Here is a 10904-nt window from a genome sequence, read left to right on the forward strand (position 1 = left end):
TTTTTACATTCGCTTTCTCGCGTGTAGGTTTATTCATTGAACAAATGTTCATGGAGCCTCCCCTGGGGATCCTGAGTGACCAGGGCTAAGTCCTGACCTCACGGGGCTTAGATTATAGAGCAGGAGGAGAAAGAAATGCATTTATGCATAATGTGACAGGTGGGAATATTAGCAAGCAGGAAAAAGGTATGGAGAAAAACAGGATGGCTTTTTATATGGGCAGCTCAGAGAAAGTCTGTGTGATGAGGGCACATTTGGGCAGAAGCAGAAGACAGCGAGGGGCTCAACCTGAAGACCTCCAGAGGCCGACAGCAAAGGATAGGAACTAGGGTGGCCTTGCCCACCTGAGTTGGCCCAGGTACCCTGGGCACTTGGGGAGGCTGGCGGAAGCACCTGCAACCAACCCAGCGGTGTGCGGAGGCGCTCTAGCTGCTGCCACCTCTTATGCCAGCATGCACCTGGGCACAACTGGGTGATGCGTGTATGCCTTCTTCCCACCTGCTACCACCCAGGGAAGCCGCGTGTCTGCTGGAGGAAACTGTCTCTGGGGCCTAGAATGAGTCCTGGCTCCCCCACTTGGCGTTCACATGACCTGGATCAGCTTCTCTGCATCTGGCTGTCCTCTGCAAAAAGGAGCACACTCTGGGGCACCTGGGTGGGGCAGTCTGGGGGGTCCGTTAAGCGTCAGACTCTTGGTTTTAGCTCAGGTTGTGAATTCAAGGTCGTGAAATCCAGCCCTGTGGCGGGCTCTGCGCTCAGTTCAGAGTCGGCTTGAGATTCTCTGTCTCCTTCTGCCCCACCCCACTGTGCTCTGTCTGTATCTCTCTCTCTCTAAAAAATAAAACAAATATATCTTTAAAAAGCACATTCTGCCTACAAAACGAGTACGTTCACAGGAGGTTCAAGGAAGGCAATGCAAGGAAAAGTGAGAAATACAGCTGTTATTGCTGTCCAAAGCCGAAGTCCTTATCTTGACTCCTCTGCGCAGCTCCTCTTTTGGACTTCCCTTGATGGTCCCCTGGCCCCCTGGTCCCCTGGTATATAGCTTCGCAACCCCCCCGCCCAATACTATCCTTCTGCAAACGGCATGATGAGAGGTGGGTGCTTGTGGACACACCCTGGGTCAGCCCTGTTCTGGCTGTGCGATCTTGCATAAAACTCTGAACTCTGAGCACTCAGTAATGGATCTGTCTTACATGGATGTTTGGGGGCTTAACGAAATAATATCTAAAGCACAAGTTAAATCATAGGGACTGAGTTTTTATGTGCAAACTTGCACTCATAAGAAAAATAGAAAAGTATACAAAACCCCTATCACCGAGATATAATAATCATCTATATTGCATTATATTTGCTTCATTGGATTTTTTGATATACAGTTTTATTAACATATAATGTATTATTTGACCCAGGGGTACACATCTGTGAATCATCAGGCTTACACATTCCACATCACTCACCATAGCACATACCTTCCCCGATATCCATAACCCAGCCACCCTATTCCACCGCCACCCCCGCCAGCAAGCCTCAGTTTGTTTTGTGAGATCGAGAGTCTCTTATGCTTTGTCTTCCTCCTGATCCCATCTTGTTTCATTTTTTTCCCTGCCTACCCCTCATGGCCCCCTGCCCTGTCTCTAAAAAATTCTTCGTATCAGAGAGATTGTATGATATTTTTCTTTCTCTGATTGAGTTATTTCGCTTAGCATAATACCCTCTAGTTCCATCCACATCATCGCAAATGGTAAGATTTCAGTTTTTATCCTGCATAGTATTCCATTGTGTGTGTATGTGTGTGTATATATATATATATATATATATATATACCACATCTTCTTTATCCATTCGTCTGTCGATGGACATTTGGGCTCTTTCCATAGTTTCGCTGTTGTGGACTTTGTTGCTATAAACATTTGTGTGCACATGCCCCTTCGGATCATTACATTTGTATCTTTAGGGTAAATACACAGTAGTGCAATTACTGGGGTGCAATTACTGGGTCATAGGGTAGCTCTATTTTCAGCTTTTTGAAGAACCTCCATACTGTTTGAGTGGTTGCACCAGCTTGCACTCCCACCAACAGTGTCGGAGGGGTTCCCCTTTCTCTGCATCCTCGCCAACATGTCATTTCCTGACTTGTTAATTTTAGCCATTCTGACTGGTGTGAGGTGGTATCTCATTGTGGTTTTGATTTGTATTTCCCTGATGCCAAGTGATGTGGAACACTTTTTCATGTGTCTGTTGGCCATTTGGATGTCTTCTTTGCAGAAATGTCTGTTCATGTCTTCTGCCTATTTCTTGATTGGATTATTTGTTCTTTGGGTGTTGAGTTTGATAAGTTCTTTATAGATTTTGGATACTAGCCCTTTATCTGATATGTCATTTGTGAATATCTTCTCCCATTCTGTCGGTTGTCCTTTGGTTTTGTTGACTGTTTCCTTTGCTGTGCAAAAGCTTTTGATCCTGATGAAGTCCCAATACTTCATTTTTGCTCTGCTTCCCTTGCCTTTGGTGATGTTTCTAGGAAGAAGTTGCTGCCTGTGTTCTGCTCAAGGATTTTGATGGATTCCTGTCTCATACTAAGGTTTTTGATCCATTTTGAGTCTATTTTTGTGTATGGTATAAGGAAATGGTTCAGTTTCATTCTTTTGCATGTGGCTGTCCAATTTTCCCAACACCATTTGTTGAAGAGGCTGTCTTTTTTCCATTGGATATTCTTTCCTGCTTTGCTGAAGATTAGTTGACCATGGAGTTGAGGGTCTATTTCTGGGCTCTCTATTCTGTTCCATTGATATATTTTTGTGCCAATATCATACTGTCTTAATGATTACAGCTTTGTAATAGAGCTTGAAGTCTGGAATTGTGATGCCACCAACTTTGGTTTTCTTTTTCAACATTCTTCTGACTATTCAGGGTCTTTTCTGTTCCATATAAATTTTAGGATTATTTGTTCCATTTCCTTGAAAAAAAAATGGATAGTATTTTGATAGGGATTGCATCAAATGTGTAGCATAGACATTTTCACAATATTTGTTCTTCCAATCCATGAGCATGGAATGTTTTTCCATTTCTTTGTGTCTTCCTTGATTTCTTTCATGAGCACTTTATAGTTTTCTGAGTACATATTCTTTGCCTTTTTGGTTAGGTTTGTAAATGGGACTGACTCCTTAATTTCTCTTTCTTCTGTCTTGTTGTTGGTATATAGAAATGCAACTGATTTCTGTGCATTGATTTGAAATCCTGACACTTTACTGAATTCCTGTATGAGTTCTAGCAGTTTTGGAATGGAGTCCTTTGGGTTTTCCACATAAAGTATCATATCATCTGCAAAGAGTGAGAGTTTGACTTCTTTTTTGCGGATTCAGATGCCTTTTATTTCTTTTTGTTGTCTGATTGCTGAGGCTAGGACTTCTAGTACTATGCTGATTAGCAGTGTTCGTAGTGGACATCCCTGCCATGTTCCTGACCTTAGGGGAAAAGCTCTCAGTTTTTCCCCATTGAGAATGATATTTGCTGTGGGTTTTTCATAGATGGCTTTCATGATATTGAGGTATGTACCCTCTGTGCCTACAGTGTGAAGGCTTTTGATCAAGAAAGGATGCTATACTTTGTCAAATGCTTTTTCAGCATCTGTTGAGAGGATCATATGGTTCTTGTTCTTTCTGTTATTAATGTATTGTATCACATTGATTTGCAGATGTTGAACCAACCTTGCAGCCCAGGAATAAATCCCACTTGGTCATGGTGAATAATCCTTTTAATGTACTGTTGGATCCTATTGGCTAGTATTTTGGGGAGAATTTTCACATCTGTGTTCGTCAGGAATATTGGTCTGTAATTCTCCTTTTTGATGGGGTTGCTGACTTGTTTTGGGATCAAGGTAATGCTGGCCTCATAAAATGAGTTTGGAAGTTTTCCTTCCATTTCTATTTTTTGGAACAGTTTCAGGAGAATAGGTATTAATTCTTCTTTAAATGTTTGGTAGGATTCCCTTGGGAAGCCATCTGGCCCTGGGCTCTTGTTTGTTGGGAGATTTTTGAAGACTGCTTCAGTCTCCTTACTGGTTATGGGTCTGTTCAGGTTTTCTATTTCTTCCTGGTTCAGTTTTGGTAGTTTATATGTCTCTAGGAATGCATCCATTTCTTCCAGATTGTCAAATGTTCTGGCGTATAGTTGCTCATGATATGATCTCATAATTGTTTGTATTTCCTTGGTGTTGATTGTGATCTCTTCTCTTTCATTCATGATTTTATTAATTTGGGTCTTTTCTCTTTTCTTTTTGATAAGTCTGGCCAGGGGTTTATCAATCTTATTAATTCTTTTGAAGAACCAGCTCCTAGTTTTGTGGATCTGTTCTACTGTTCTTTTGGCTTCTATTTCATTGATTTCTGCTCTGATCTTTATTATCTCTCTTCTCCTGCTGGGTTTAAGCTTTCTTTGCTGTTTTTTCTCCAGCTCCTTTAGGTGTAGGGTTAGGTTGTGTATTTGAGACCTTTCTTGTTTCTTGACAAAGTCTTGTATTGCTATAAACTGTCCCCTCAGGACCATCTTTGCTGTATCCCAAATATTTTGAACAGTTGTGTTTTCATTTTCACGTGTTTCCAGGAATTTTTTAAATTCTTCTTTAATTTCCTGGTCAACCCATTCATTTTTTTATAGGGTGCTATTTGGCCTCCATGTATTTGAGTTCTTTCCAACTTTCCTCTTGTGATTTAGTTCTAGTTTCAAAGCATTGTGGTCTGAAAATATGCAGGGAATGATTCCAATCTTTTGATACTGGTTGAGACCTGATATGTGACTCAGGATGTGATCTGTTCTGGAAAATGTTCCATGTGTGCTCGAGAAGAATATGTATTCTGTTGCTTTGGGATGGAATGTTGTGAATATATCTGTGATGTCCATCTGGTACGTGTGTCATTTAAAGCCTTTATTTCCTTGTTGATTTTTTGCTTAGATGATCTGTCCATTTCAGTGAGGGGGGCGTTAAAGTCCCCTACTTTTATTGTTTTATTGTTGATGTGTTTCTTTGATTTTGTTATTAATTGTTTTATATAATTGGCTGCTCTCATGTTGGGAGCATAGATATTTAAAATTCTTAGATCTCTTGTTGGACAGACCCTTTAGGTATGATATAGTGTCCTTCCTCATCTCTTATGATAGTCTTTGGTTAAAATCTAATTTATCTGATATAAGGATTGCCACCCCAGCTTTCTTTTGATGTCCATTAGCATGATAAATTGTTTTCCACCCCCTTACTTCAAATCTGGAGGTGTCTTTGAGTCTAAAATGAGTGTCTTGTAGACAGCATATCAATTGGTCTTGTTTTTTTTTATCCTTCTGATACCCTGCATCTTTTGATTGGGGCATTTAGCCCATTTACAGTCAGGATAACTATTGAAAGATAGGAATTTATTGGAAGATATGCCATTATATTGCCTGTAAGGTGACTGTTACTGTATATTGTCTCTGTGTCTTTCTGGTCTTTTACTTTTAGGCTCTCTCTTTGCTTAGAGGACTACTTTCAATATTTCCTGGAAGGCTGATTTGGTGTTTTCAAATTCTTTTAGTTTTTGTTTGTCCTGGAAGCTTTTTATCTCTCCTATTTTCAGTGATAGCCTAGCTGGATATAGTATTCTTGGCTGCATATTTTTCTCATTTAGTGCTCTGAATATATCATGCCAGTTCTTTCTGGCCTGCCAGGTCTCAGTGGATAGGTCTGCTGCCAATCTAATATTTCTACTGTTGTATGTTACAGATCTCTTGTCCTGAGCTGCTTTCAGGATTTTTCTCTTTGTCGCTGAGACTTAAGAGTTTTGCTATTAGATGATGAGGTGTGGACCTATTTGTATTGATTTTGAGGGGGATTCTTTGTGCCTCCTGGAGTTTAATGCTTGTTCCCTTTGCCAAATTAGGGAAAATCTCTGCTATAATTTGCTCCAGTATACCTTCTGCCCCTGTCTCTCCTTCGTCTTCTTCTAGAATCCCATTTATTCTAATATTGTATTGTCTTATGGTACCACTTCTCTCTCATATTCTCCCCTTGTGGTTCAGTAGTTGGTCTCTCTTGCTCAGCTTCTTTATTCCCCATCATTTGTTCTTCTATATCACTAATTCTCTCTTCTGCCTCATTTATCCTAGCAGTCAGAGCCTCCATTTTTTATTGCACCTCATTAATAGCTTTTTTATTTCAACTTGGCTAGATTGTAGTTCTTTTATTTCTCCAGAAACGGATTTTATTTCCCCCAGAAAGGGATTCTCTAGTATCTTTCATGGTTTTTCCAAGCCCAGCTAGCACCTTCATAATTGTCATTCTGAACCCTAGTTCTAACATATTACTAAAGTCCATATTGATTAGGTCCCTAGCTGTCGGTACTGCCTCTTGTTCTTTTTTTTTGTAGTGAGTTTTTCCATCTTGTCATTTTATCCAGATAAGAGTAGGTGAATGAGAGAACAAAATACTAGAAGGGTAGCAATGACCCCAGAAAAATACACTAACCAAATCAGAAGAGACCTTCTGGAAAGCAGTCGATTGTCTGTTCCTGGAATTCCTGCTCTTCTTCTCTTCTATCTCCTGTTAAGTTTGTAGGTGTTCAGAATGGTTTGATAACTGTCTAGCTGAACTCTTAGGACCTGATGATATTTAGGTCTCCTACTCTGCCATGTTGCTCCTCCTTCTCCCAGAATAGACTTTTGTTAGCTTAGGCTAGAAAGATTTTATTGGAAAGAATCTGGAAAGTTTGTAGACTCAAGGAAAATCTGGAAAATCAAGACATGGGAAGAACAGAACTAGGTCAGGCCTGGGGCCCCAAGTAGCCCGATGTCCTGAGGTGAGTTGTCTTCTGCATAGCCTCACAGCAGACTCTGCTTTAACCACCTGCAGTCCCCAGGTGTCTCCATTCAGGATGCAGATTTCCAAGAGAGGGTCTGATGTGTATGATTGGCTCTAAAGCCTATCGCCCTAATGAGGCTGGGATTCTGTGAGTGACAACCCACCCCAATCACAGGAGGCTAGGAAGGGCCACTTCCCCCAAAGAAGGGCTGCTGAGCAGACAAAAAACAAAAACAAAAAATGAAACTAGAAGTCTGCTACGAAGGTTTTCTTTAATAGTAATGACACTAAGGTATTTGAAATATGATTCAGTTTCTCAGTGTTCAGTTTATACATGATACTTTGGGTAACCAATCAGATTTCTCTGTTTGTGCAGCTGCTGGAGAGTTTATGGTGCATTGTGTCTCACCCATTGCGAGTCTGTCTGTTTGATGGTGTCCATGCTGATTTTACCTCTCTCCTGGTTCTATTTTATGTTTTTATATTTTTTATTTTTTCATTTCATTTTATTTTATTTTATTTTATTTCTTTTCAGTGTTCCAAAATTCATTGTTTATGAGCCACACCCAATGCTCCATGTAATGCATACCCTCCATAATACCCACCACCAGGCTCACCCAACCCCCCATTTTATATATTTTTAATTATTTTATTTTATTATTTTATTTTTTTCAAGATTTTATTTCTTTATTTGACAGAGATCACAAGCAGGCAGAGAGGCAGGCAGAGAGAGAGAGGGGGAAGCAGACTCTGCTGAGTAGAAAGCCCGATGTGGGGCTCGATGCCAGGACCCTGAGATCATGACCTGAGCCGAAGGCAGGGCTTAATCCATTGAGCCCCACATCGGGCACATAATTAATTAATTTTTTAATTTTAATTTCACTATAGTTAAAAGACAACATTATGTTAGTTTCAGGTGTACAATATGGTGATTCAGCACTTCCATACATCACCTCCTGCTCATCGTGATGAGTGTGCTCTTAATCCCTTCGCCTTTTTCCCCCATCCACCCCACCATCAGTTTGTTCTCTTTAGATAAGAGTCTGTTCCTTTGTTTTGTTTTTTAAACTCCACATATGAAATCATATGGTGTTTCTCTTTCTCCGACTGATCATTTCCGTTAGCATTGTACACTTTAGCTCCATCCATGTCGATGCAAATGGCAAGATTTCACTCTTTTTGATGTTGGAGTACTAGGCTATTGTATATATGCACCACAGAATTTATCCGTTCGTCAATTGATGGACATTTGGGCTCCTTCCATAATTTGGCTACTGTAGATAATGCTGCTATAAACATGACAGTGCCTGTGTCTCTTTGATTTAGTATTTTTGTACTCTTTAGATAAATACCTAGTAGTGTAATTGCTGGGTCTTAAGGTAGCTCTGTTTTTTCAGAGCTACTGTTTTCCAGAGGGGCTGCACCAGTTGCATTCCCACCAGCAGTGTTAAGAGGGATTCCCCTTTCTCCGCATCCTCACTGACCCCTGTTGTTTCTTGTGTTGCTGGTTTTAGGCATTCTGAGAGGTGTGAGGTGCTATCTCATTGGTGTTTTGATTTGCATTTCCCTGATCCCAAGTGATGTTGAGCATCTTTTTGTATTTTATATTTTTAAAGTTCTTTTTTCTAACTTGCCATCTTCATGTTTGCTGTGCTTTTGTGTTTTGTTTTCCTGGAATAAGGCAGAGTAGAAATGAATAGATTATCTGTGACTCTTCAGGAATGTGTTATGGTGTAAAGCAAGGTTCATCTGTCCTGAGAGCTTTCCCCCTGGAAGGGCTTGTAGTTTGGAAGCCCGCAGTTACAGGAACCTTGTGGCAGGGTGTCCCAGGAGTTCTCTACTTCTTATGTGTTCCCAGAGTGATTAGATGCAAACAAGTTGTCTCAAACGTTTACTGCATGGCACTCCTCTGTTTAGGGGCATGCAGTGTGACCTGTGGGGGTGCAGGCCTCTTTCTTCTGTGTGTGTGTGTGTGAGAGAGAGAGACAGAGAGACAGAGAGAGAGAGAGAACAAAGGGAAGTCAGCTGAAACAGCTTGGAGCAGGGCTCTGCTCTGGGGTTATTTTCCATGTGACCTCAGCTGAGCTCTCTCTCTGGAGGAGATCGCCTGGCCTGGGAGCACCAAGGAAAATTTGGCAGTGCCTTGGGGAGTTAAAGTGCAGCCAATAGCAGCAGGTGCCAGGAACAGGCCGGAAAACTCTGGTGAACTTCCCAGAGTCACATAGCCGCCTCATTTCAGGGTTGGAGAGGCAAAGCGAGGGCTGGCTAGAAAGTCGGAAAGTCCGCCCGCTGCCCTCAGAAGTACCCAGCTCCACCCGCCACAAGACATTGGCTTTTCCCCCCTGAACCCTGAGACCCGGTGGAGGGAAGGGGGTGTCACCAGGGATGTCTAGGTGTTAGGCTCTTTTGGGTCCCTCCTCCAGGCTGGCTCAGATGGAGGGCAGCTGGTGGCAAGGACACGGCATGTGTCCCAAAGTGATTTGGGGAGGTACCACAGTCCTCCCAGGACCATGACAGAAAATTCAGGAAATGTCCATCCTCTCCTCCCTGTGGGGCCTGAGCTCCTGCTTCCCACTGCTCACTCATGTTGTCCATGGCCCCCCACGGCGGCAGCCTCGCCAAGGTCCCTGACCCGTGTGTGCACCAGCTTGCTCAAGCTTTCAGCTCCTCTGTCGTGCTGGGCATGGCGGCTGACTGCATTGATCCCTTGTCCACCAGCCATGGCTGGGAAGAAGGTCTCAGAGTAGGGCTTAGTCAAGGTTAACTCTGCTGGCTTTTCCTCTTGCCAGAGGGCCACTGGGAGGGTGCTTAAGACCTTTCAAGTCAAGAAAGGCTCTTGTCGAAAGTGCCATGGAAGGAATCCTTGGGCCCCAGGGCTACTTGGCCCTTGAGGCATGTCTGGTTGTTGGAGAACAGCAACTCTCTTAACTTGCGGTGAAAACGCTCACTTTCGGCAGGTTGATCCTTCTGTCTTTCTTTCTAGGAAACTCCTCAGAGTATGACTTTGCTGAGATAGGGCCATCCAAGCTCCAGGAACAGTTCAGGGCTGTTCAAAACCACTCTCAGCATCACAGTGGCGCTCTAAGAGTCAGGAAGTTATCTCCCAGCGGGTTTGCCCCCACTGGGCACAAAAGGCCCCCACACAAGAGGGTCCACTGGCTGGAGCTCACCTTCCCTGCCCCAGCTCAGGCTGCTCCCCACCACCCCCCTGCAAGGCCCTGAGGGGTGACCCTCCCCAGTCACTACCTGTGGGAATTCTCCCCACAAGTAAGGTCTTACCTCAAAGCCACCGCCCTCATGAAGACCTCCCTGGCTCACCCCGGGCGGCGCCCATCCTCGTAGTCTCCCTCTTCGCCTGTGTCCTAGTGCACCCCCCATCACCCAGGCCTGCGTGCGTTTCCACCTGCCTGGCTGCTGCTAGAGGACGGCTCTGTGTCCCTGTCGGAACTGGGCCGGGGCCTGGCTCAGAGGGGTGCATGCGTGTACCAATGTATAGGCTGCCACCAGAGAGCCCCATTCTGGTCACACAGAAGGACCTATGACCCTTAGGCCACAGTTGCCCTTCGGTCACCCTGGCCCTTCCAGCCCACTGTGCTCTGTCAGCAGTGGAATAAAGACCTTGGCCCCATTCTGACATCTTTGTCTCATAATGGCTCTTCTGTTTCAGAGGGGCCATTGTCCTCCGTGTTGCATTTCTAGAAAAGACAGCCTTCACGGGGGCGCCGTCGGGGTCATGGCATTCCTGAAGGATAGACTGTACTGCCCATAGGGGCTCTGGAGGGGATGGGTTCCTGACCCTGGGGTCCCAAGAGGCTCCCCTTCTCCCCTTCTTTCCTCTCCCCGAAGCACAAGACCATTGTGGTGGGCTCCTGCTCTCCGGCTTTCTGCCGCTTCTGCCCACCCCCCACCCCCGAGGGAGGGGCAATCTGTGGCCGGGGGAGGCCAATCCGCCAATCCACTTCCTGCTCCTTGGTGAGGCCAGGCCGGCGGTCGGGGTGGACGGAGGCAGAGGGGGAGAGGGAAGTCTTCAAGGAAGTGGAGAGCCGAGGCCCTGGCCGTGCTCCCACAGGAAACT

The sequence above is a fragment of the Mustela erminea genome, chromosome 17 (genome assembly GCF_009829155.1).
Source record: "Mustela erminea isolate mMusErm1 chromosome 17, mMusErm1.Pri, whole genome shotgun sequence".
Classification (NCBI taxonomy): Eukaryota; Metazoa; Chordata; class Mammalia; order Carnivora; family Mustelidae; genus Mustela; species Mustela erminea.